This window comes from Dendrobates tinctorius, unplaced genomic scaffold (assembly GCF_039654945.1).
Source record: "Dendrobates tinctorius isolate UK_male_01 unplaced genomic scaffold, ASM3965494v1 ptg000231l, whole genome shotgun sequence".
Classification (NCBI taxonomy): Eukaryota; Metazoa; Chordata; class Amphibia; order Anura; family Dendrobatidae; genus Dendrobates; species Dendrobates tinctorius.
The window spans coordinates 16,297,645-16,324,052 of NW_027361898.1; the positions used below are offsets into that span (position 1 = coordinate 16,297,645).

Consider the following 26,408-nt stretch of genomic DNA (forward strand, 5'->3'; position numbering starts at 1 on the left):
TAACACTGGAAGTAGATACCTGGTTTAGAAACATCCCACAGTGAAAAATGTCACATTTATAGCAGTGCTTCTATATTATATCTCATTCATCTATTTTATCCAAGGGTGGAATTCAAATTTTTTAAAATGGGTTCACTGTTTTCGAGAAGGAAACCATGCCTCTTTTTCAGGCCACACCCATAAAAAAAAGAAAATGGTAATCAATATGAAAGGCACATTTTACTCCAGCGCTATGTGGCACATGTTTTCCTGCAGTCCTATGTAATAGCGCAAATAGCACACAGTTATACCTCTTTGAGTATCATTATTTATTATTATTTATTTTACCCACATATATAGCGCCATCATATTCCACGGCGCTTTAGAGACATTGTCATCAGTGGATGTAAATTGGTATACCTTGGGGAAAACCACACAAACACGGGGAGAATATACAAACTTCTTGTAGATGTCTTTTCATAAGATTACAGAATCTGAACACATTGCACAGCATGCCGAGGATGGACTCCTGTCTTTCTGCCCCCCACCAAATACAAAGTTTTTAAAGTTCCTAATATAAATACAGATGTAGTAATCTTTAACTTGTCAGATGGACACTGCTTTATTAATGTAGCCATGTTATCTGACAAGTTATTGATATTTACATCTTTGCATGATCAGAACCAATATCAGTATAATGAATACATCACATAAAGCAGCAGAAGTACATGAATACAGCCCCAGAACTATCACTGATACATGAATACAGCACCAGAACCATCATAGGTACATGAACACAGCATGATACCACCAATACAGATACACAGCCAGCACCAGAATCTCCATCAGTACATGAATACAGCACCCAACTTAGCACAGCAGTCAATTGCAATGTCAGGTCGGCCCTTTTACTTCTTCATTTAGTCCAGACACTGTGATGACTTTTCATATCCACAGCTCGTCTCTTCAGACTTCCCTCTTCTCTGGCCTTCTGCAGCACATCCTAACACAGCATCCTTAAAAATAAGAGTAGAGAAGGAAGAGAAAATGGTGGAAAAAAGGCACTAAGTAATCCCCCTGACAAATCAACAGTAGCCGGCGAAATGAATGGTGCTCATGTAAGAAGATGAGTCGAGACAGAGTCAGTGGTGTGCGGTGCCCTTTAAGGCTGGAACTATAGGGGCTGCCACCACTGTTGGCGAGAGAGATTTCATCTGAAAGGGAGAGACCTTTCTGTCAGACAGCAGGGGCCGTGGGCTACATACGGAGACCTGAGCGTGGGAACGGTTCAGACTTGGCGACAAGGCGACAAGAGACGGTTGACTCCCTCTCCGCTGTTTACACTGAAAACTCCACTTGCTCCAGACCTCCGTGTGCTGACCTTGAGACTGCTCGTGACGCTATTAAGTTACCGTCTGTTCCCGCACTGTTGGATACCCCTGTTTTACCTGAGATACAGGACAAACGGCTTGTACACGTGCTCACAACCCGTGCCCAGCGCCATTTCTGAGGAATCCACATAAAGGATTGTTTCCACATTCCGGCGCACCCAAGTCAAGCAGGACTGAATCCATCAGCATTGTCAGGTGACAGTGTTACTTGTTTCCCTGTAGCAGAGCCAGAGACTTTGTTCATCATTTGAGACACCGTCAGGAGATTTTCCAGCCTTCCCCTTGCGAGAACTGCAACCTATAAGTTTTCCTGTTTTCTGGTATATTCATTTCTCTGACTGCCTTTTCCTCCTTGCGTGGAGTACTACTTGTTATTGGTTGTTCAATAAATCCTTGTTAACCCCTTCTCTGTCTTTGGTTACTCCCTGCATCCCACAAACTGTTTGTTCCTTACACTCACACCCTTTCCCGATCTTATTTTTCTTAGGTAGTACTATAAGGTAACACACCTATATTGGATCTGGTATTTGTATTGTTTTCTATATATGTCTCATTATACTTTTGTGATCTATTGGTACATTATGCTCATTTTATATTTTAGAAAAGTTTTTTGGTATGATGGCCCCACATATAGTCCTGCACATCGTATGATTGCCCCACATAAAGTCTTGTACATAATTTGATGGCCCTTCAAATAGTCCTGCACAAAATATGATGACCACAGATATAGTGCTGCACATAATACGATGGCCCAACAATTAGTCCCCAAATATAGTCCCCCATATACTATAGTCTCCCATATAGTATGATGGCCCCACAAAGTACTGGTTGATTAAAAAAAAAATAATCACCTCTGCCTGTTTACCACTGCTCTGATCGGGCAGTGGCTGCAAGGTTACTGGGATGGGAGAGCAGATCCCGCGCTCTCTGCCCACAAAGAATGCTCAGACGTATGACAGAATCAGTGCATTTCTGGCTCCAGCCACATATGCCTCATGTCCAGGCAATATGCTGCACCACCAAGCACCCAGATAATTAAAGGGGCTGGCAGCCATTAAAACGACTGGTGGTCCCCCAAGCAGTGCCACGCCGTGGCCCACCAGGCAAATGCCGAAAGCACAGATTAATAGTCTGGGCTTTGCTTCAGCATACAAGACATTGTTGGCATTTTTGCTTCCAACTTTGTGGGAACAGTTTGGGGAGGGTGCCTGTGAACAGGTCAAGGTCAGTAAAGGTATGGTTGAACTAATTTGATGGAGAAGACCTTCACTGGTCCATACAGAGCCCTGAACTCAACCAAATTCAACACCTTTGTGTTGAGCTGTAACAGAGATCATTAGCCCGGCCTTCTTTTCCAAGTGCATGTCTGAATCAATGGGCAAAAATCCTGCAGGCACACTCCAAAATCTTGTAAAAAGTCTTCTCATATTAATGCTTGCAGATATAGAACAGGATGTCATCCATGCTCCTGTGGGTGTTTCAATAATTTTTCAGGCTTTAACCAGGATCACATATTCAACAATATATAAGGAAATAGGGGTGACAGAAAAGATAGAGCATGCTTGTATTATATTGTCCGGTCCAGCCATCTTTATAATAAATAAGGTTATACTTGTAAAGCTACAGGACTCGGTCATCAGCCAGTATCTGTATATGACCAGCTATCGAGTGCATGGACTGTGGAAATAATGGTGAAAGACTGGACCAGGTTCTGAGGAAACATATAGATGGGGAAAATGGAGAAGAGTTAGCTCAGCGATCTGATGTGATAGGCCTGCCCCAAATTATGCATTTTTAAGACAATTTCAAAGGTTTTTCCACTTGTAGGATACTGATTACCTATCCTTAGGAGAGGCCAATAATTTTAGACCAGTGAGGTCCGACACCTGTCACCCAACAGACTAGCTGTTACCAGGCAAATGAAACACAAAAGCAAACATTTTGTAACTGCTTCATTTTTGTTACAATGAGTATATAATGTCCTGGATATTAGTTTTTCACAGCTCCTGTATAAGGCACCTACGGAGAGGTGAGTCACGTATGGCAAGGAAAATCCATTCTTTTTTGCCTTTCATTGGATGGAATTAGAGAAGGGAAAATTATGTCCCCAATTGTAAATGTCAGCTGAATGTGCCCAATAGACACACTGTCGCCAATAGTCATCCAGTTATATGAGTTTTACTAATTCAGGCTCCCCCTGCTGGTAAATATGTGGGATTACAGTTCAATACAGAGTGCTACAGTTCATTACAAATAGTACTAAATGAGACCCTAAGGCTGGGTTCACATTACATTTAGGCAGTCCGTTAGATGGATTGCTTTACACCGAGGTATAACGCGGTGTAATGCAGTCCGTTAATGCTGCCATTCAGCCTCATTGTCGGGCGCATCGCGACGCATACCGTAAAGTGGCACGCGTTCGCGATGTGCCGTCATTCACTGAACGGGCTGGTTAAACATAATGTGAACCTAGCTTAAGGCCTTAATTATTTGCGCCTTTTCTTTTTTGCCTTGTAATCGTTGCTGTCTTTGCTCCAAATTCTTCAAAATATTGCACCTAGTTTGATGAATTTTGTGAAAAATCAAAGAAGTTCTTATTAATTTTTTTTAGATATTTTTACTAGGTCAAAGATTCAATATACAAACCTCAAAGAAATATGAGCTGGTCCCTTGTTAGGGAACAAACCAGTTAAACTAGTAATGATCATATTTTAGATTATATAGTAAAACAACTTCTAACACCTATCCCTCTCCCTTCCTTAATAAAACTTTTTGTCAAATTCACTGTAGCGCACTTAATAGCAGAATAAATGTACATTCACTTTACAGAAATAATATAAAAATATGATTGATGCATTTTCATTTAGTGGGATAAGGATGCTTTCAGTTTATTGTTGCCTTTTTTAGTGTTTTTGTTCTTTTTTAGTGCAAAAAGTTACATAATTCTTAATATTTTCATTTTAGTCTGTGCAAAAATACAATTTTCTTGCAGCAACAAAGTTAGACAAGTAAAGTTAAATAAAGGCATAAATTAAATAATAAGACACAAACACAAATTTCTCTATTAGGGTGCATTCAGATGGCCATGTAAATTGGACTGAGATCAGAACGCAGTGCAAGGACTGGCTGTGGCTCTCCCGACTTGAGTGTGACATCTTCATGTATTTTTATGCAGCTGTCACGGTTGGGTAGGGAGAGCTGCTGGCCAGTCCATGCACTGTGCTTTGGTCTTGGCTCGATTTTAACGGCCGTCCAGAGAAGCATTTTTATTCCAGAAATAAAGTGCAAAGACTATGAGGATTTGGGATCGGGCCTGAATCATTTACTAAAGGGAACAAACAGGCATATGGCAAAACTTGTCTTTTCTTCATTTAATTACTTGTTAAAAACGATTTCTATGTCTTCTTTTTCTAGGAATTTGGTTGATGTCTTGGTTGTGATGCCCAACACAGAAGATCAGACATCCCGAATAACAGAAGAATTAGGCCATTTTGCTACTTTTATTATGTCAGCAACAAGTTGAGGCGCACTCAGAAGGCACCAGTATACCACCAAGAATATTGAATACTTTTCCCATTCCCCAACCATGACACCTTCTCCAACACTATCGAAAGTCCCTGAAGGTTACCTCTCCAAAAATATTATCTCATATGCATTTCATAATTCCCCAGAACCATTCCCCATAACATACATGAGTTTCACCAGCTGCTTCCTCCATCACATCTGTCCTTAGGGATTAACCACTTTTCCAGCATCATCACATTATTGCCTCAAAATTTCATCATCAACTGCTACTAATAAATAAATGATGTAAGGACACTTCAGTAATATCACCATCTTCCTCTTCTACAAGGCCATGAGCTCCTTTCCTTGCGTCTTGCGTTCATCTTCACTATCTTCCACTCTTGCTCCTGTAGTAATACCTTCTATGCTATATATTACATATCAGAGAGCTTTATCTGTCACATCCTCTTATCACTCACCCAAGGGATGTATGGCTGGTGCCTAGACGATGCAGGATCATTGGACTCTATGGGCTCTTGATATTGTCTCCACCTCATTCCCTCACATGATATTACCAAACATCCTCTATTTCTTGTTCTGCAATACTATTACATGTATTCTAATTCCTATGACTGAAGTAAGGTCTAGAGTTACATATACAGTATATATAGCATAAATAGGAGTCAATTCCTTACTCAGTGCTTCTTGAAGACAGCTAGTGAGCATCAATGGAAATCATGGCAAGACAGAGAATGTAAGAGTCTCACAGCACTCCATATTCTCTCTAGAAAAAGTAGGAATATATTACATTAATTTCATTTATTGTCCTTCTTGTCTAATCCACAATTTTTTCTGCTCTATTACTAATCTTCAGTTGACTTCTCTCGGAGAAGATCATGGTGGGTGAAGAAAGGACAGGAGAGACTGCAATAGATCATCAATAATAGTGCTAATAATCACCAGTGACCTTCACTAAGCTCTCCTATAGCAATACAAAGCTCTCCCTCCCTTCACCTATAACAATGCACTTTATTAATAAACCAGGGTACGTAGTTGATGTGCCCGATGGTTTCCATGCAGATGTCATGCATCCTTATGCTCCTTTTTCAGGTCACAATCTAATCATCCAGGATTCTGGGCTGTTGCATTAGGGTCCACAGATCTGATGCCAAATCATACAAGATCCAGGATATAATAATTGAGAGACCTATAAGTTGAGATACTGAAATTCAAGGGTTTCTTCAATACAACAGTATATATCGCCCAGATCTGAAAGTGTGAAGGTCCTCCACTGACAGATTTCTGTCCATAACGAGCACCGATAGGCAGTATAACAAAGGTGATCTTTGATAATTTGACTAAAGATCCTTTTACACATCCAAAGGATCAACAACCATTAATACAATTGTTCAGTCCCCCTACATTTTGCATTTTGTCTGCGGCATATCACGTTTATACAGGAAGCTGTCCTGCCTACAAATACCGCGCATTTGGCCAATTATCACTGAACGTGCGCAGTAACGTGGAGCCACATAGGTCACACGCTTTCTTTCTACACAATCAAGTATACTCTTTATGGTCTTTGTTAGTACAAAGCTTGGCATTTTTGCCTGGAGTACTATGATACATCAAGGTCTTTGGATCTATTATGTGCTCCAGCTCACACAGAGTGCTGAGGATTTGCTACATTTTGATAATTAAAGACAGAGGTGATCTGCGTCTGCCAAGTCTAAGCAGCAACTTCACGCAGAAGACACCAGTGATCATATGTTCATTGTTCAATATTCCATTCAGTATACTTTTAATTACACTGCTCCCCACTGAGCACCCTGTGCGCCAAAAATAAGCAGTCAGAGGTTGTAATATGCCATTTATATCATATCTTCAAGGAGCTTTATCATGTTAGCCAGGTAGTCAACCTATTCCTGCTTGATTGCAGCAGAAGCTTTAAATCTGTGCCATATATTTGGAGGAAATCTTTCAACATATTTCATAATACAAACTACATGATATATAAAAAATCTAGCCGTAATGTACATCTCTTTGCCTTTCTTCATGGTACGTAGAAAGGTGGGTGACTACTCATAAGGCTCTATTCACATCTGCATTGTTTGCAGCTTCTATTGCATGTTCCACAATACTGGCTTGAATCTATGTGACACTATTATTTTTTCAGTAAAATGACAGACACCATTATAAGGGTCTTTCGGGAGTCATTGGTTTCCATCATGTCACGGATCCATCATGGCATGAATTCCATTTCTTTACTCGCGTGACAAAGCAAGAACCCCAAATCTGTGAGTCCAAAGTAACTTGCAAACAACTGAATAGAATCAATTTTGCAAAAGAAGAAATCTCCAGGGCAGTGTTCCCCAACTCCGGTCCTCAAGAGCCACCAACAGGTCATGTTTTCAGGATTTCCTTAGTATTGCACAAGTGATAATTGCATCACCTGGACAGGCAAGAATTCAATCACCTGTGAAATACTAAGGAAATCCTGAAAACATGACGTGTTGGTAGCTCTTGAGGACCGGAGTTGGGGAACACTCCTCTAGGGCATATTCTTCAATGCTTTTCTTATCTACAGGGTGGGCCACTTATATGGATACACCTGGGTGGCCCGACTTCAAAATGGCCGCCATGGTCACCACCCATCTTGAAAAGTTTTCCCCCTCCCATATCCTAATGTGCCATTAAAAGGAAGTTGATATCACCATTCGCCAACCATTCCCATTTAATTTAGGTGAATACATATAAATGGCCCACCCAGGTCTAACCTTATAAATGGCCCACCCTGTATAATAATAATTTTATACACCACTCCAAGCACCCCTGCCTGCAGCGGACATGGACAACATCTAAGGGTATGTTCCCATGGTCAGTAACAAGCAGCGCTTTGGACGCAGCACATGTCTGCTCCGTCCTGAGTGCTGCTGGCTTTTCAACACAGGTGTTTCCGCATGTGTTCATTGAACCGTGCGGAATCACCGCGTCCCATTACATTGTGTGGGTGACTTTATCTTGCAGAGACTGAGCGTCTCCACAAGGTAAACAGACATGCAGCAGTCGGCAAAGATGTGCCACATGTGTGTCTATGCAGGGAATCCAGAGGCGTCTCTGCAGGCATAGTGGAGATGGAATTTCTTGAAAACCCATCCACTATGCTGTAACAAAACTCTTCGCTGTGGGTTGGACGCTGCGGATGTACGCAGCGTCCAATCCACAGCGTTTACTGACTGTGGGAACAAACCCTAAGGGTATGTTCACGCGGTCAGGAATGGCTAAGTATTGGCTCAGGATTTGACGTGAGTGAAATCTGCACCAAATCTGCATCTGAGGTCACTGGCAAGTCACCTGTTTTTTTCATGCATTTTTTTACATGTGTGTTTGATGCGTTTTTTCATTGCATACGTTTTTTTGTCACTTGAAATAAAGCTAATTGAAAGTTGGCTTCTGGGAAGGAAAAAAATGATTTCTTGACTGCAGATATATTGGGTATGTTCCCACGGTCAGTAAATGTTGCGGGTTGGACGCTGCGTACATTCGCAGCATTCAACCTGCAGCGTGCAGCTATTATAGCATAGTGAATGGGATTTCAAGAAATCCCATGCCTACTATGCATGCACCAATGCCCGCGGCTCACCCGCAGAGACGGACATGTAGCGTGTCTTTCCAGACCACAACATGTCAATTTATATAGCGGAGACGCTCAGTCTCCGCTGCGTAAATTACCCATAGACTATCATTAGATGTGGTAAAACCGCATTATCTTCCAAGTCACATGTGTATTAAGCGCAGGAACGCAGCTTACTACACATGTGTACTAATTTACATAATGGTAAATCTTGTGAAACAGCCAGACGTACAGTTGTGTCCAAAAGTATTGACACCCCTGCAATTCTGTCAGATAATACTCAGTTTCTTCCTGAAAATGATTGCAAACACAAATTCTTTGTTATTATTATCTTCATTTAATTTGTCTTAAATGAAAAAACACAAAAAGAATTGTCCTAAAGCCAAATTGGATATAATTCCATACCAAACATAAAAAAGAGGGTGGACAAAAGTATTGGCACTGTTCGAAAAATCATGTGATGCTTCTCTAATTTGTGTAATTAACAGCACTTGTAACTTACCTGTGGCACCTAACAGGTGTTGGCAATAACTAAATCACACTTGCAGCCAGTTGACATGGATTAAAGTTGACTCAACCTCTGTCCTGTGTCCTTGTATGTACCACATTGAGCATGGAGAAAAGAAAGAAGACCAAAGAACTGTCTGAGGACTTGAGAAACCAAATTGTGAGGAAGCATGAGCAATCTCAAGGCTACAAGTCCATCTCCAAAGACCTGAATGTTCCTGTGTCTACCGTGCGCAGTGTCATCAAGAAGTTTAAAGCCCATGGCACTGTGGCTAACCTCCCTAGATGTGGCCGGAAAAGAAAAATTGACAAGAGATTTCAATGCAAGATTGTGCGGATGTTGGATAAAGAACCTCGACTAACATCCAAACAAGTTCAAGCTGCCCTGCAGTCCGAGGGTACAACAGTGTCAACCCGTACTATCCGTCGCCGTCTGAATGAAAAGGGACTGTATGGTAGGAGACCCAGGAAGACCCCACTTCTTACCCCGAGACAAAAAAGCCAGGCTGGAGTTTGCCAAAACTTACATGAAAAAGCCTAAAACGTTTTGGAAGAAGGTTCTCTGGTCAGATGAGACAAAAGTAGAGCTTTTTGGGCAAAGGCATCAACAGAGAGTTTACAGGAGAAAAAAAGAGGCATTCAAAGAAAAGAACACGGTCCCTACAGTCAAACATGGCGGAGGTTCCCTGATGTTTTGGGGTTGCTTTGATGCCTCTGGCACTGGACTGCTTGACCGTGTGCATGGCATTATGAAGTCTGAAGACTACCAACAAATTTTGCAACATAATGTAGGGCCCAGTGTGAGAAAGCTGGGTTTCCCTCAGAGGTCATGGGTCTTCCAGCAAGACAGTGACCCGAAGCACACTTCAAAAAGCACTAGAAAATGGTTTGAGAGAAAGCACTGGAGACTTCTAAGGTGGCCAGCAATGAGTCCAGACCTGAATCCCATAGAACACCTGTGGAGAGATCTAAAAATGGCAGTTTGGAGAAGGCACCCTTCAAATATCAGGGACATGGAACAGTTTGCCAAAGAAGAATGGTCTAAAATTCCAGCAGAGCATTGTAAGGAACTCATTGATGGTTACCGGAAGCGGTTGGTCGCAGTTATTTTGGCTAAAGGTTGTGCAACCAAGTATTAGGCTGAGGTTGCCAATACTTTTGTCTGGCCCATTTTGGGAGTTATGTGTGAAATGATCAATGTTTTGCTTTTTGCTTCATTCTCTTTTGTGTTTTTTCATTTAAGACAAATTAAATGAAGATAATAATACCAAAGAATTTGTGTTTGCAATCATTTTCAGGAAGAAACTGAGTATTATCTGACAGAATTGCAGGGATGTCAATATATTTGGCCACAACTGTACATGACAAAGAAAGTGGAGGACTGGTATTTCAGGCTAGTAAGGATCCAATATCCATAACCTGGGCCAACCTGATAATACCAGGCCGCAGCAGTCTGCTTACCTTGGATGGTTAGCAAAAATAGTGGGATCCCCTCCAAAAAAATAGTGTGGTATCCCCCTATTTTTGTTAACTAGCCAAGGAAAAAGCAGACAGCTGCAGCCTGGCATTCTCAGGATGGCGAAGCCCATGGATTTTGGCCCTCACCAGACTAAAAATAGCAGCCCGAAGTCACCCCACAATTGGCACATCCAAAGATGCACCAATTGTGGAACTTTACCCCAGATCTTCCCACTTGCCCTGTAGCAGTGGCAAGTGGGATTCATATTTTGGGGGTTGATGTCACCTTTGTATTGTCCGGTGACATCATGCCCATGGCTTAGTAATGGAGAAGTGTCTATAAGACACCCATCCATTACTAATCCTATTGTTACATGGTAAATAAAGACACAGCCAGAATAAAGTCCTTTAATTGAAATAAGGACACAGACTCCTTTAATAGATCTTAATTAAACTATACTTACTGCATCGCCTATTCCACCAAAGCCCTTGTGTCCTGGAAGAGAAATAAAATAAAAAAGCAACAATATCGAGAAGATTTAAGTACTGTCCCACGACGAGTCCAGCTCGGCTGCATCTGGATGCCATTGGCTGAACGGTGGCATTATGCCACCACTCAGCCTGACATCCAGACACAGCAGAGCTGGAAGATGATGAACGTTGATGACCGGAGATAACTCGGTCACTGGCGGTCACATGCACTGCAGTTCTCACGGTCAGCTGACAGTGAGAACTTGGCTAGTCACCAGAGATAACCCCGTTCACCAGCAGTCACGTGCACGGCAGTTCTCGTGGTCAGCTCATCGCGAGAACTGCAGCGTACACGAACTTCTGGCTGTGTCACAAGATAAGACATTATTTAAATTAGTACACATGCGTAGTAAGCTGTGTTCCCGCACTTAATAAGCAAGTGACTATAAAGATAATGCGGTTATACTGCATCTAATGATAGTCTATGGGTAATTTATGATGCTGAGATGGAGCGTCTCTGCAACATAAATAGACATGCTGTGGTCTGGAAAGATGCGCTGCATATGAGTCTACGCAGGGAAGCCGGAAGCGTCCCTGCAAGCATAGTGGAGATGGGATTTCATGAAATACCATCCACTATGCTGTAACATCTGGAAGCTGTAACATCTGAAGCTCCATCAAGCTTGCCCTATCACTCTGGCTCGCTGCCGTTCTGGCTGCCTTTACTTGAGATAGATGCACAGTGATAGTGATATCTTCATTAAAATGTGCACTGGGCAATTAATAAATAAATAAGGTGGGAATTATTGGGAATATATAGCATAAAAATAGCAAAATCCTCCCTTCTCATTGAAGTCTCTTATTTACTTTGGAGAAAGAATAGGACACAATAGATAATGGATACAGATGTCAACATAAAAGAAAGAGGTATATGTGAGTATAAAGTGCAGTATAAATTACCTTCCACTCCTAGCAAGTTTGTAGTACAGACATTGTCACTGTTAGTGAATCTTACTAGTGAGGGAGTTTTAACTCTTGCTCATTATTCTTCCAGTACTTCACATTCTCGCCAAAACGTTTTATCATATTTATATCCCCTTGGACATTAAGTACAATATCTTAGCATTGCTGGAGCATCAATCGTAGACGATAATCCCATTTTGTTTATTTTTTGGCTCTATTCCAAACTACAAAACTAGACATTTTGGCAGTAAGATGGATTTCATCTAATAATCCTACACTCGAGGACAGTGATGATACAACTTTTTTCAGGGGGGGAGGAATGTAATAGGACGCCCTGAATTGTACAGATTTGCGATAATTACTTTTTGAAGACAAACTCAAGCTCTATATTTGATATAAACAAGAGGCGTAAGTGATCTTATTGCTCCTCAGAAACCAGAGTAGATCATTTTACACAGAAAACCATTTACAAGTTGCTTGTTTCTCATTGCCATATTTCTGTAAATTCCTCAGCATTCCGAAAGTCATTTGTTTAACTTACTGATGTTTGCCTGCCCCACCAGCAAGTCCAGGAGGAGACTTCCAAAATAAAGAGAGATCTCTTCAACTCCCAAAGCAGCAGGCTAGTTTCCAAAATAACTGAGAGTATGTAGCCTTCAATCAGTCCTAGACTCCTAGACAGAGAACTTTCTTTCCATGATGAATGATCAGATCAGGAGAGAGTAACTTTTAAGTAAAAAATGAAGAAAAAATGTATTTCATGAGTGGCTTCTGTAATCGAGGCTTTGTGGCTATCAATATTTGCAGGGATATAACTAAAGTCAATCTCACGGTGCTGATTTCACTGGATACGGAAAGTATTCAGACCCCTTTAAATTTTTCACTCTGCTTCATTGCAGCCATTTCATAAATTCAAAAAATTTCATTTTTTTTTCTCATTAATGTACACTCTGGACCCAATCTTGACTGAAAAAAAAAAACCAGAAATGTAGAAATCTTTGCAAATTTATAAAAAAGAAAAACTGTAATATCACATGGTCATATGGCTTAGTATTGAGTAGAGGCACCCTTTTGAGCTAGTCCAGCCATGGGTCTTCTTGGGAATGATGCAACAAGTTTCTCACCCCTGGATTTTGGGGATCCTCTGCCATTCTTCCTTGCAGATCCTCTCCAGTTCCGTCAGGTTGCATGGTGAATGTTGGTGGACAGCCATTTTCAGGTCTCTCCAGAGATGCTCAATTGGGTTTAGGTCAGGGCTCTGGCTGGGCTCCTTTGTTATTTTAGCTGTGTGCTTAGGGTCATTGCCTTGTTGGAAGGTGAACTTTCGGCCAAGTCTGAGGTCCAGAGTGTCACGCGGTTCTGTTTGTATTTGATTGTCGGCGTGACAATGCATGTTTTTTGCTTTAACCCCTTACTCCTTTCCCCCTAATTGAGCTGGGATACTGCTGGCTTACCTGTGTGGAGCCTGCTCAGTTTCCTGCTCTGCTGCGTAGCTGCACATGTGGTGTTAGGTCTTTGCTCTGCTGCTTGACCATTCACATGTGCAGCCCCTGGTCGCCGCTGTGGTAGCTGTCCATGGGTTGTGAGGTCATTTGCAGCTGGTGCATGACTTTCCACGTGTGTCTTGGCTGGCAGCCATGGCCAGGTGCTCTAAGCTGCAGTTCCTGCACTGATGGTGCTGCAATGGTTTCTGTGTGAGCTTAGGGCGTGCGCAGCCACACCTTCCCTGCTTTTATCAGGGTTAGTGTGTGTACTTGAAATGCTGTCCCCCGCCTTAAAATGGTGCTGACGGGCAGCTCCTTTTTAAACTTACCTGCCCTATGGGCGGGGCCAGAGCTACTCACAAAGCTCCTGAACCTTGCCATGTGTGTCTCGTGTCTGTGTCCCTGGACCTCGTCTGTCTCTGTTTTGGTACTAAATTCCCTGCCTTGATTCCTGCTTTGTCCTGTTCGCTCGCCCTGCCCCAGAGGCGGTATATCCGGGCCTGAATCCCTGATCCTGTACCTGTCATGTACCTGACCCCGTCTAAATTCGCCCTGGCCTGAAGGTGGTGTATCCAGGCTTGAATCCTTGATCCAGCACCTATCCCTTACCTGACTATGTCTGAACTGTCTGCTGTGTTATGTTCCTGGAATCCCTCTGTGTTTGGAGCCCCGCACCCAGTGACTCTGAGACTCTTGCAACCGGTGTTCCTGCTGAGAATCTATTATGCTGTGCTCTGACTACCATGCGGTGCTAGCTCCATGCAGGCCCAGCAATCCTGCGGTGTTAGTACCATCACGCTTGAGCTCCTTCCTAGGTCCGATGCCTGGAGCCTAACGAGTGCAGTCTGGAACCTGATGACCGCTGCCTGGAGCTGGATGAATGCAGTGGTGCCTGTAGGTCGTTTTGGATGTCCGGAACCAAACGACTCCCGTCTGATGTCTGCCAGTGACTCTGATATCCTGTGGGTGACCCTGATGTCCTGCCTGCATCTGGATGACCTCGTGTATCCTGATGTCCTGATGACCTCGTGTGTCCTGATGACCTCGTGTGTCCTGATGACCTCGTGTGTCCTGATGTCCTGATGACCTCGTGAGTCCTGATGACCTCGTTTGTCCTGGTTTTGTCTATGTACTGTGACTTTACTTTAAGTAAACGTTACTTTATTTATACCTGAAGTTGTGCGGTGTCATCAAGTCCTACGTGTCCTTGTCCACATGCTCAGCTGCCACAGAATCCCGGTCGCTGCCCTTCCCTAGTTTGGGTAGGCCCAGGTTCCACTCTGTGGTATAGAGGGTCCATATTGCGTCCCCGGGGGATGCCCGCCCCTCGCCATCGGCGTGGAGGAGCCTGCTGGGCCGCATCTGCGGCTGCAGTCGTGACACAGAGCATTCAGGAAAAGGTTTCCATCCAGGATAATTCTGTACTTGACCGCATTCATGTTTCCTTCAATTGCAACCAGTCGTTCTGTCCCTGCAGCTGAAAAACACCCCTATAGCATGATGCTGCCACCACGTTTCACTGTTGGGATGGTATTAGACAGGTGATGAGCAGTGCCTGGTTTTCTCCACAAAAACCGCTTAGAATTATCACCAAAAAGATCTATCTTCGTCTCATCAGACCAGAGAATATTATTTCTCATAGTCTGGGAGTCCTTCATGTGTTTTTTTTATCAAACTCTATGTGGGCTTTCATATGTCTGGCACTGAGGAGAGGCTTCTGCCATAAAGGCCCGACTGGTGGAGGGCTGCAGTTATAGTTGACTTTGTGGAACTTTATCCCATCTCCCTACTGCATCTGTGGATCTCAGCCACAGTGATCTTGGGGTTCTTCTTTACCTCTCTCACCAAGGCTCTTCTCCCACAATGGCTCAGTTTGGCTGGACAGCCAGGTCAAGGAGGACTTCTGGTGGTCCCAAACTTCTTCCATTTAAGGATTATAGAGGCCACTGTTCTTTTAGGAACCATGAGTACTGCATAAATTCTTATGTAACCTTGGCCAGATCTGTGCCTTGCCACAATTCAATCTCTAAGGGGCCTTTTACACATAGCGAGATCGCTAGCGATATCGCTCAAGCGTCACCGATTTTGTGACACAACAGCGATCTCGCTGCATTTGACACGTACCTCCGACCGCTCCCCCCTGCTGGATATCGCTGACTGGATATCGATGATCGTGCTTGAACATCCTGGGCCATTTTCTCCTCGTTGGTGTACCGCTGGCGACGCATGGACACAGGCGGAATTCTATATCATCGCTGCCGTGTGACAGGTAAAAGCGACCGCCGAGCATTGCTGGATCATTGCTGCGTCGCTGGTGAGATCTGCCTGTTTGGCAGCTCAATAGCGACCATTTAGCGATGCATCAGCGATCCTGGCCAGGTCGTGTCGTTGGGATCACTGGTGCATCGCTAAATGTAACGGGACCCTAAGCTCCTTGGCCAGTTCCTTTGACCTCATGATTCTATTTTGGTCTGACATACACTGTGAGCTGTATGGTCTTATATAGACAGGTGTGTGCCTTTCCGAATCAAGTCCTATCAGTTTAATTAAATACAGCTGGACTCCAGTGAAGGAGTAGAACCATCTCATGGAAGATCACAAGGAAATGGACAGCATGTGACTTAAATATGAGTGTCTGAGCAAAGGGTCTGTATACTTATGACCATGTGATATTTCAGTTTTTCTTTTTTAATAAAGTTGCAAAAATTTCTACATCTCTGTTTTTTCAGTCAAGATGGGGTGCAGAGTGTGTACATTAATGAGAAAAAAATGAACTTTTTTTGCATTTACCAAATGGCTGCAATGAAACAAAGAGTGAAAAATTTAAAGGGGTCTGAATACTTTCCGAACCCACTGTATATCTTGTTTATTTCTTAATAGAAATGAATGGGATTTAATAGCAATGTATGATTGCATATTCATGCATAACAATACTGCATGCTACGGTCTTGAGACTTTGCTGTTTTTGTAGCAGGGTGCTTTATTTATTTTTTTTCATTTCTATTCTTAGAAGCCTCAAAAGAAAAAAATCCACTTACATGTGTTGGTGTTTGTACATACTGTAGTGCACATGTGATTTTCAAAGAAAGCTAGAAGTAGGACCATATTTTATGCTTGCTTTTATAAGAAAAGAAAGGCTGAATGTGCATGTTTGTGGGGGAATGGGGCTTCAAATTTTGAATTTTTGTATATCTGAAATAGAAAAACGTTTAGAGCTGTTAAAACTGCATGTACGCTAAAACCCAATTGTGTTCCTGGTCACCAATGGGGGAACTATCCTGGTCTTCAACAAGTTGAGTGGGGTGAGTTCTCCTTCAATGGAAGCCTTCAAAGAGACATGTCTGAGATGGTTTACTGAATCCTGCATTGATCAGGGGATTGGACAAAATGACCCTTGAGGTCTCTTCCATCTCTACCATTCTATTAAGTTAACCACCGTTCTGTCCCTATCAGTTTGTATGAAGCTTGTTTGAACTGACCAGTAATGAGCGCTGATTGACTTTTCTACAGTTGATCGGCACTTGTTAATGGGCCTTTAGGCCATCAGATGCCCTTCCTGATGCCACTTTGCATATACACACTCATCTCAGAGTGCATAGATTTTTTAAAGGGCTATCCCTAGCAGGATAAGTAACTTTCAGATTGGTGAGGGTCTGACATCTGGGCCCTCATTGATCCTGAGAACTGGGCTCTGAAATTCCCCAACAAAATGAAATGGTGGTTGCACGTGCTCAATCACCATTCATTCTCTATGCGACTGGAGGTATAAAGTGTGCCTGGCTATCTCCAGCAGACCAACACAGAAGGAGGGGAGCAGAAGTCGCATGCTTCATTCCAGTGAAGCATTTTAGACAACGGTTCTCAGGTTCCAGCAGGCCAACCCCCACCGATCCACTATCATGTAGTTAGCAATTTAGCTTTTAATGCTGGGGGATCAACCTGTATGTTTTTTGTGAGACTTGTTTATATTTTCACCCTACAAAAATACATTCGTTGCTGTCTACACTGACCGACCATTTGCACAAGTAGACCAGGGATTTTAGAAATTGAGATATATTTTGGGGTGGAATATTAGGACATGCCCACCCACATTACATGGTTATCTGGTCCCATCTACATTTATTGAATGTATATAAACTTTAGACATTAGATTTTTTTGGATTGGTTGGATCTGCTGATACTCCAACACCCAGAGGAACCACTAGCCCACCTCATCTTGGCTTTCATGAAGGGCACTATAAGAACAGCAAATTGGATTTTTACCTGCTCATTTCTTTGTTGCACCTGGAGATGAGCATTAGCAGGGGTGTCCAGCTGCAGATTGCACCCCGTCCATTTAAATATCGTTGATTTGGCACATACAAATGTATAGTTAATTAGCGAGTCAGTGGTGACAACAGATTGTCGTGTGATCATTCATCCAGCAGCTACACAGAAGGGGAAATACAGCTATTTCTGCCATTCTACTCAGAATTTAGTGCCTTCAATTGAACTCACAAGCCACAATTTAGAAGAATTATATGGGTGTTTTAGAGAAATGTGTGTTTATGTGGAGTTTGGATACTTTGATATATGTCGCTGTGTTTTTAATTATTCTCGAGGGGTCTCTTGGTGAATGATGTGGCTACATCAGGGCAGGAGCTCAGTAAAACAAGTTGCTGTCACTATACTTCAGTTCCTGAATGCGGTAGGAGGTACTGTTTAGCTAAGCTGATTGCCTGCACAGAGCTTTAACCCACCACACCCCCTGTGTGGGTAGCCAAATGCTGCTAATTGACCTCAAAAATGTGGTGAGGGGATTTGGGGTCTGGCTATGCAGCTTGAAGAAGCATCTTGTGGTTTGCTTTTAATTATGAGGATCACCCAGCTTCATCTTGTGGATCTTTATAGTCAGGAACTGAGGAAACGCAGGTAGAAAAAAGTAAAACGTGCCCACATTTGTGCATGTGGTAACCACATTAATTATTGTATTAGAGGGAACTGGCGGGGGAGTAGAAGGCAAGACAAGCATCAACATATATTGTGGAAATATCAGGTGGTCTCCAATCTGTGCTTCTCCAGCTTGTGAAACAACAACTCCTAGTAGGTACTGACAGTAGATTTACAACACCAATCAGGTGATCAGTGTTCTACGGTAAGAGAACGATCCAAAGAATAAAGGTGAAGTCAGACGGTCTTATAAATCGGACCGAGATCGGACCGCAATGCACACATTGCCCGGCAGCTCTCCCGACCTGAGTATGACAGCTACATGTATTTATATACAGATATCAAGCCGCAGCCAGTCCATGTGCTGCAGTCTGAACTTGGTCCGATTTATACGGTCAACTGACTGCACCCTAAAGAAGATCAAAAGTTAGTTATAGATAAATGTACATATCACATGTCATATCAACATTGCCATCTACTCCGTTTTTCATAGACACACATCAAAGGAGTCACGGGTAAAGGAAAATGCACATAATCAGGGTGAAAAGACGGCCTTAGGAACATGAAGGCTCTTGCTCATTTTGGAGAAATACTGAGCACAAATACTTGGACCTCTAAGGTTTGGATTGCCACTACTATAAGTCATCTTGAGGGTATGATGGGTCATTTGTCTCCTTGACCTTCCATATATCTGTACTGTATTGGGAACACAATCATTTCACAACTTAATGACAAATGTCAACTTAAATATAGTAAAAAAAGCAAAAAACAAAGAATAATACATCATAGCAAAAATTTTTTGCTAACAAATGTTCTCAAATTGTGCTGCTTTGTAGTAATAACTCCATTCTACCATCGAGAGTGGCCCACAGATCCATACTACGGTAATGTAGGAGAAAGTGAACTGTTTAATTGACAAGTCTAAATCAACTGGTAATGCTAATTGAATATATGTCAGCAGGAGGCTATGCGCTCAACGAAAATGGAGCCACCACAAATGTAATTTGTCTCAGCATGGCGATGGAAACCAAGGAAATATAATTTCAACAGCTTTTTAAAATGCTTCCATCTAATGAGGAATCTCACCTCGGCCTACTGAAGGCAGGACTGCCATCAAAAGCATCTGGGTCCCATACAGAAGAATGATCAGGGCACCTTCAGTTCCCTTCCACATATCATATCTTTCGTCTTGAGATTAAATCCATTGAATTTTATGGTTGAGAAAAAGGGCGGTAAGTGAATTCAATACACAGTGTCCCATGGATCTTGTGATCTCTGTGCTCAAAGCTACATATTTTGTGAGTCAATAAGACTAGGGACTGCTCAATTTCCTTCACTTGAAGTGGCTCTTTTTTTAGACTTTATTACCCATTAAATGAGCTCTGTCTGTTTTATATCAGGGCAATAATGTCAATCATGTGGGGATTGACTTCAGTGCCAAAGGTGAGAACAGACAGGGGAGTGTGGGCTCATTTATGGATATATTTTAAAATGCCAGGTTTTTGTCATGTAAAAATATCATATCAGTAAAAATTATTTCCTAACTTTTTCCACCTTTAATGTCACCCATATTCTGTACAAATCCATAGAGAAAAAAATTAGAAATTCCTGCAGCTCCCTTCATGTTGCTGCAGACTTCGTGTCAGCCTCCTGCATCAATTTTCTTTTTGTGTTTCATCTATTTTTGAGGATTGTCCAGTTCTAGGTAATGTAACTTTTGTGCCAAATTAAAGCCACTTCTTGATGACCATCTTTACAGTGTTCCATTGTATTGTACAATGCCTTGAAAGAGTATTCATACACCTTGAGCTTTTCCACATTTTTTCACGTTACACCCCCAAACTTAGATTTTTTGGGGGATTTTCTATGATATACCAACAGAAAGCAGCAAGTATTTGTGAAGTGTAATGGGAATTTTTTAAAATAATTTTAAAAATATAAATCTGAAAATTGTTACGTGCATTAGTACTCAGTCCTCTGTAGTTTGATAACCCTAAATAAAATCCTGAGTGAATAATTGCCTCCAGAAGTCAGATAATTAGTAAATTGAGTCCACCTGTGTGTAATTTATTCTTAGTTTAACTACAGTTGTTCTGTGAAGGATTCAGAGGTTTTTTGAGAATAATAGGGATTAAACAGCATAATAAAGACCAATGAACACACCAGACAGGTCAGGGATAAAGTAGTGGAGAAGAGTAAAGTTCGGTTAGGTTATAAGAAAATAGCCCAAGTTCTAAACATCTCATGGAGCACTGATCAAGACATCATCCAAAAATGGAAGGAGCATAGCACAACTGCAAACCTACCAATACATAACTGTTATCTTAAACTGACATCCCAAGCAAGGAGAGTACTAAATAGAGGAACTGCAAGAGGCCCATAGTCACTCTGGAGGCACTGCAGAGATCCACAGCTCAGGTGGTAGATTCTGTCGACAGGACAACTTTTAGTCATAAGCTATTAGTCATACAGTGGGGCAAAAAAGTATTTAGTCAGTCAGCAATAGTGCAAGTTCCACCACTTAAAAAGATGAGAGGCGTCTGTAATTTACATCATAGGTAGACCTCAACTATGGGAGACAAACTGAGAAAAAAAAATCCAGAAAATCACATTGTCTGTTTTTTTTTCATTTTATTTGCATATTATGGTGGAAAATAAGTATTTGGTCAGAAACAAAATTTCATCTCAATACTTTGTGATATATCCTTTGTTGGCAATGACAGAGGTCAAACGTTTTCTGTAAGTCTTCACAAGGTTGCCACACACTGTTGTTGGTATGTTGGCCCATTCCTCCATGCAGATCTCCTCTAGAGCAGTGATGTTTTTGGCTTTTCGCTTGGCAACACGGACTTTCAACTCCCTCCAAAGGTTTTCTATAGGGTTGAGATGTGGAGACTGGCTAGGCCACTCCAGGACCTTGAAATGCTTCTTACGAAGCCACTCCTTCGTTGCCCTGGCGGTGTGCTTTGGATCATTGTCATGTTGAAAGACCCAGCCACGTTTCATCTTCAATGCCCTTGCTGATAGAAGGAGGTTTGCCCTCAAAATCTCACGATACATGGCCCCATTCATTCTTTCATGTACCCGGATCAGTCGTCCTGGCCCCTTTGCAGAGAAACAGCCCCAAAGCATGATGTTTCCACCACCATGCTTTACAGTAGGTATGGTGTTTGATGGATGCAACTCAGTATTCTTTTTCCTCCAAACACGACAAGTTGTGTTTCTACCAAACAGTTCCAGTTTGGTTTCATCAGACCATAGGACATTCTCCCAAAACTCCTCTGGATCATCCAAATGCTCTCTAGCAAACTTCAGACGGGCCCGGACATGTACAGGCTTAAGCAGTGGGACACGTCTGACACTGCAGGATCTGAGTCCATGGTGGCGTAGTGTGTTACTTATGGTAGGCCTTGTTACATTGGTCCCAGCTCTCTGCAGTTCATTCACTAGGTCCCCCCGCGTGGTTCTGGGATTTTTGCTCACCGTTCTTGTGATCATTCTGACCCCACGGGGTGGGATTTTGCGTGGAGCACCAGATCGAGGGAGATTATCAGTGGTCTTGTATGTCTTCCATTTTCTAATTATTGCTCCCACAGTTGATTTCTTCACTCCAAGCTGGTTGGCTATTGCAGATTCAGTCTTCCCAGCCTGGTGCAGGGCTACAATTTTGTTTCTGGTGTCCTTTGACAGCTCTTTGGTCTTCACCATAGTGGAGTTTGGAGTCAGACTGTTTGAGGGTGTGCACAGGTGTCTTTTTATACTGATAACAAGTTTAAACAGGTGCCATTACTACAGGTAATGAGTGGAGGAAAGAGGAGACTCTTAAAGAAGAAGTTACAGGTCTGTGAGAGCCAGAAATCTTGATTGCTTGTTTCTGACCAAATACTTATTTTCCACCATAATATGCAAATAAAATGAAAAAAAAACAGACAATGTGATTTTCTGGATTTTTTTTCTCAGTTTGTCTCCCATAGTTGAGGTCTACCTATGATGTAAATTACAGACGCCTCTCATCTTTTTAAGTGGTGGAACTTGCACTATTGCTGACTGACTAAATACTTTTTTGCCCCACTGTATACTCCACAAATCTGGCCTTTATGGAAGTGTGGCAAGATGAAAGCTATTTTTGAAAGCAAGCCATAAGAAGAAACATTTGCAATTTTCAAAAAGCCACATAGGTGATACCGCTAGCATGAAGAAGGTGCTGTGGTCAGATGAGACCAAAGTAGAACTTTTTGGGTTAAATACAAAATGCTATGTGTGGCGGAAAACTAATAGTGGTCATCACCCTGAAAACACCATCCCGACTGTCAAATATGGTGGAGGCTGCATCATGCTGTGCAAATGCTTTTCTTCAGCAGTGACAAGGAAGCTAGTCAGTGTTGATGGGAAGAGTGATGGAGCAAAATAAAAGGAAATCCTGGAGGAAAACCTGGCAGAGGCTGGAAAGGATTTGAAACTGGGGCATAGGTTCACCTTCCAGGCAGGACAACGACCCTAAACATATTGCCAGTGCTACAATGAAATGGTTTAGATCAAAGCATAGTCATGTGTTTTAATACCATTGAGAATTTGTGGCAAGACTTGGAAACTGCTGCTCACAGATGCTCTTCATCCAATCTCACTGAGCTAGACCTGATAGAGACATATCTCAAAAGACTTGCAGCAGTAATTGCAGCAAAAGATGTTCCTAGAAAGCGTTGACTCAGGAGGGCTGAATACAAATGTACATTAATATTTTCAGATTTAGGCTTTTATCATTTTTAGAAAATCATGTATCATTTCCTTTACATTTCACAAATACTTGCCACTTTGTTAGTACAGTATATCAAAAAATCCCAATAAAAAACATTTAAGTTTGCGGGTGTAACATGAAAACAAAATATGGAAAACTTCACAGGGTATGAATACCTTTTCAAGGCATTGTACAAAACAATGGAACCCTGGGAAGATGGTCATGAAGATGTGGCTTTAATTTGTCTCAAACGTTACATTACCTAGAACTGGATATATGAAAACACAAGAAGTAAATTGATGCAGGAGGGCAGGAGGATGACAGGAGGTCTGCAGCAACATTAAAGGAGCTGCAGGAATTTCTGGCAAGTACTACTTGTACTATTTGAGTACTGTACAGTTTTGGCCAAAAGTATTGACACCCCTGCAATTTTGTCAGATAATACTCAGTTTCTTCCTGAAAATGATTGCAAACACAAATTCTTTGGTATTATTATCTTCATTTAATTTGTTTTAAATGAAAAAACATAAAATAGAATGAAGTAAAAAACAAAACATTGATCATTTCACACAAAACTCCAAAAATGGGCCATACAAAAGTATTGGCACCCTCAGCCTAATACTTGGCTGCACAACCTTTAGCCAAAATAACTGCGACCAACCGCTTCCAGTAACCATCAATGAGTATCTTACAATGCTCTGCTGGAATTTTGGCAAACTGCTCCAGGTCCCTGATATTAGGCTAGTTTCACACTAGCTTATTTTCCACGCAGCGCTCGGCGCCACTAAGCCCCATCCCCTTCCGGCTCCCTGCCCGCCCCATCCGGTCATCGCCGCCTACTATCGCACACGGCTGCATGCGATCTGCGCACCCTATCTTTAGCATAAGGTGCGCAGACTGTGCGCTGGCCGTGCGCTAGTAGGATTTTAGCGTGCGCTGCGCACTTTTGAAGGTGCGCCGGTGTGCGCCAAACGCACCATGTTGCATTTTGGCGCACTCGGCGCACCTTCAAAAGTGCACAGCGCACGCTAAAATCCTACTATCGCACGGCCAGCGCACAGTCTGCGCACCCTATGCTAAAGATTGGGTGCGCAGATCGCATGCAGCCGTGTGCGATAGTAGGCGGCGATGACCGGATGGGGCGGGCAGGGAGCCGGCAGGGGGCGGGGCTTAACGGTGCTGAGCACTGCGTGGAAAATAAGCTAGTGTGAAACTAGCCTCAGAAGGGTGCCTTCTCCAAACTGCCATTTTTAGATCTCTCCACAGGTGTTTTATGGGATTCAGGTCTGGCCACCTTAGAAGTCTCCAGTGCTTTCTCTCAAACCATTTTCTAGTACTTTTTGAAGTGTGTTTTGGGTCATTGTCCTGCTGGAAAACTCATGACCTCTGAGGGAGACCCAGCTTTCTCACACTGGGCTCTACATTATGTTGCAAAATTTGTTGGTAGTCTTCAGACTTCATAATGCCATGCACACGGTCAAGCAGTCCAGTGCCAGAGGCAGCAAAGCAACCCCAAAACATCAGGGAACCTCCGCCATGTTTGACTGTAGGGACCATGTTTTTTCTTTGAATGCCTCTATTTTTCTCCTGTAAACTCTATGTTGATGCCTTTGCCCAAAAAACTCTACTTTTGTCTCATCTGACCAGAGAACATTCTTCCAAAATGTTTTAGGCTTTTTCAGGTAAGTTTTGGCAAACTCCAGCCTGGCTTTTTTATGTCTCGAGGTAAGAAGTGGGGTCTTCCTGGGTCTCCTACCATACAGTCCCTTTTCATTCAGATGCCGATGGATAGCACGGGTTGACACTGTTGTACCCTCAGACTGCAGGGCAGCTTGAACTTGTTTGGATGTTAGTCGAGGTTCTTTATCCAACATCCGCACAATCTTGCGTTGAAATCTCTTGTCAATTTTTCTTTTCCGTCCACATCTAGGGAGGTTAGCCACAGTGCCATGGGCTTTAAACTTCTTGATGACACTGCGCACGGTAGACACAGGAACATTCAGGTCTTTGGAGATGGACTTGTAGCCTTGAGATTGCTCATGCTTCCTCACAATTTGGTTTCTCAAGTCCTCAGACAGTTCTTTGGTGTTCTTTCTTTTCTCCATGCTCAATGTGGTACACATAAGGACACAGGACAGAGGTTGAGTCAACTTTAATCCATGTCAACTGGCTGCAAGTGTGATTTATTTATTGCCAACACCTGTTAGGTGCCACAGGTAAGATACAGGTGCTGTTAATTACACAAATTAGAGAAGCATCACATGACTTTTCGAACAGTGCCAATACTTTTGTCCACCCTCTTTTTTATGTTTGGTGTGGAATTATATCCAATTTGGCTTTAGGACAATTCTTTTTGTGTTTTTTCATTTAAGACAAATTAAATGAAGATAATAATAACAAAGAAATTGTGTTTGCAATCATTTTCAGGAAGAAACTGAGTATTATCTGACAAAATTGCAGGGGTGTCAATACTTTTGGCCACAACTGTATGTGACAATAATATCCCGTATTCTTTATCTATCTGACCTGGAAAAACATCCAAGCAGACACAGACATTCTGATACAAACTCGGCTGTGAGTGCTTTTAGCTACTCACCATAGAACTTTATGAGCACCAACTGTCATTCCTATCTCAGAAATTAGAAAATCTGGCTATGCTGAATAATAAGTAAGATCTGTATTATTTATTTTTTTTATTCCATGATGCTGTACATGTCAAAAGAGTTTATATACAAAATACAAATATAAATTATAATAAACTAACAGTGACCGACTAGTACAGATGGGTGAGAGGGTCCTGTCCTAACAGGCTTACTATCTATAGAGTAATGTGGAAGGACATAAAACTGAATTGTGAATGAAAGATAAATCCAGGAGAATAGGGAAGCAGATTGCTCTGATAAGATATATTATAAAGTTTCTATGTAACATTGATTTCTAAAATAAAAACTAAAATGATGGTTACTCTTTAAGACTATGGGGTAATTTTTAATCATTTTATTCTCCAGGTTCTTTGTACCATGTAGGCACAGTTACAGACATCGGCAACATGTGCTATATTATAGCAATAAATTCTACATGTCAAAGCAACCTCAGTCTGTAGCCATATGTTCAACTCTGACAGTATGGTTTCCTTGTTGTACACTCTGTCAGTGTGTAATAAAATATAGATTGTACACCTGTCTTCATGTCTGGTTCTGCTATATAACTCTGCTATGCAACATAATTCAGGATTTTTATGGACCATACAAGTACCATGCATTAATGCAAAACAAATTCAGCAAATTGCAACGTTAATGCCCCATCAGTCTCGCCCTAAAAAAAATAACGTAGGAATTAAGTCATTATCTCTT

At 42.1% G+C, this 26,408-nt stretch overlaps 1 long non-coding RNA gene across 1 annotated transcript in view; it reads right to left on the bottom strand.

Moving 5' to 3' along the window:
* Nucleotides 1-314: 314 nt before the first annotated feature.
* LOC141059767 (uncharacterized) overlaps nt 315-26,408 on the bottom strand; it is a 51,977-nt gene continuing 25,883 nt past the window's right edge. The window contains exon 3 of the long non-coding RNA XR_012222593.1: nt 315-995. This is a non-coding gene — a long non-coding RNA (uncharacterized lncRNA). The remainder of the gene's footprint in view (nt 996-26,408) is intronic.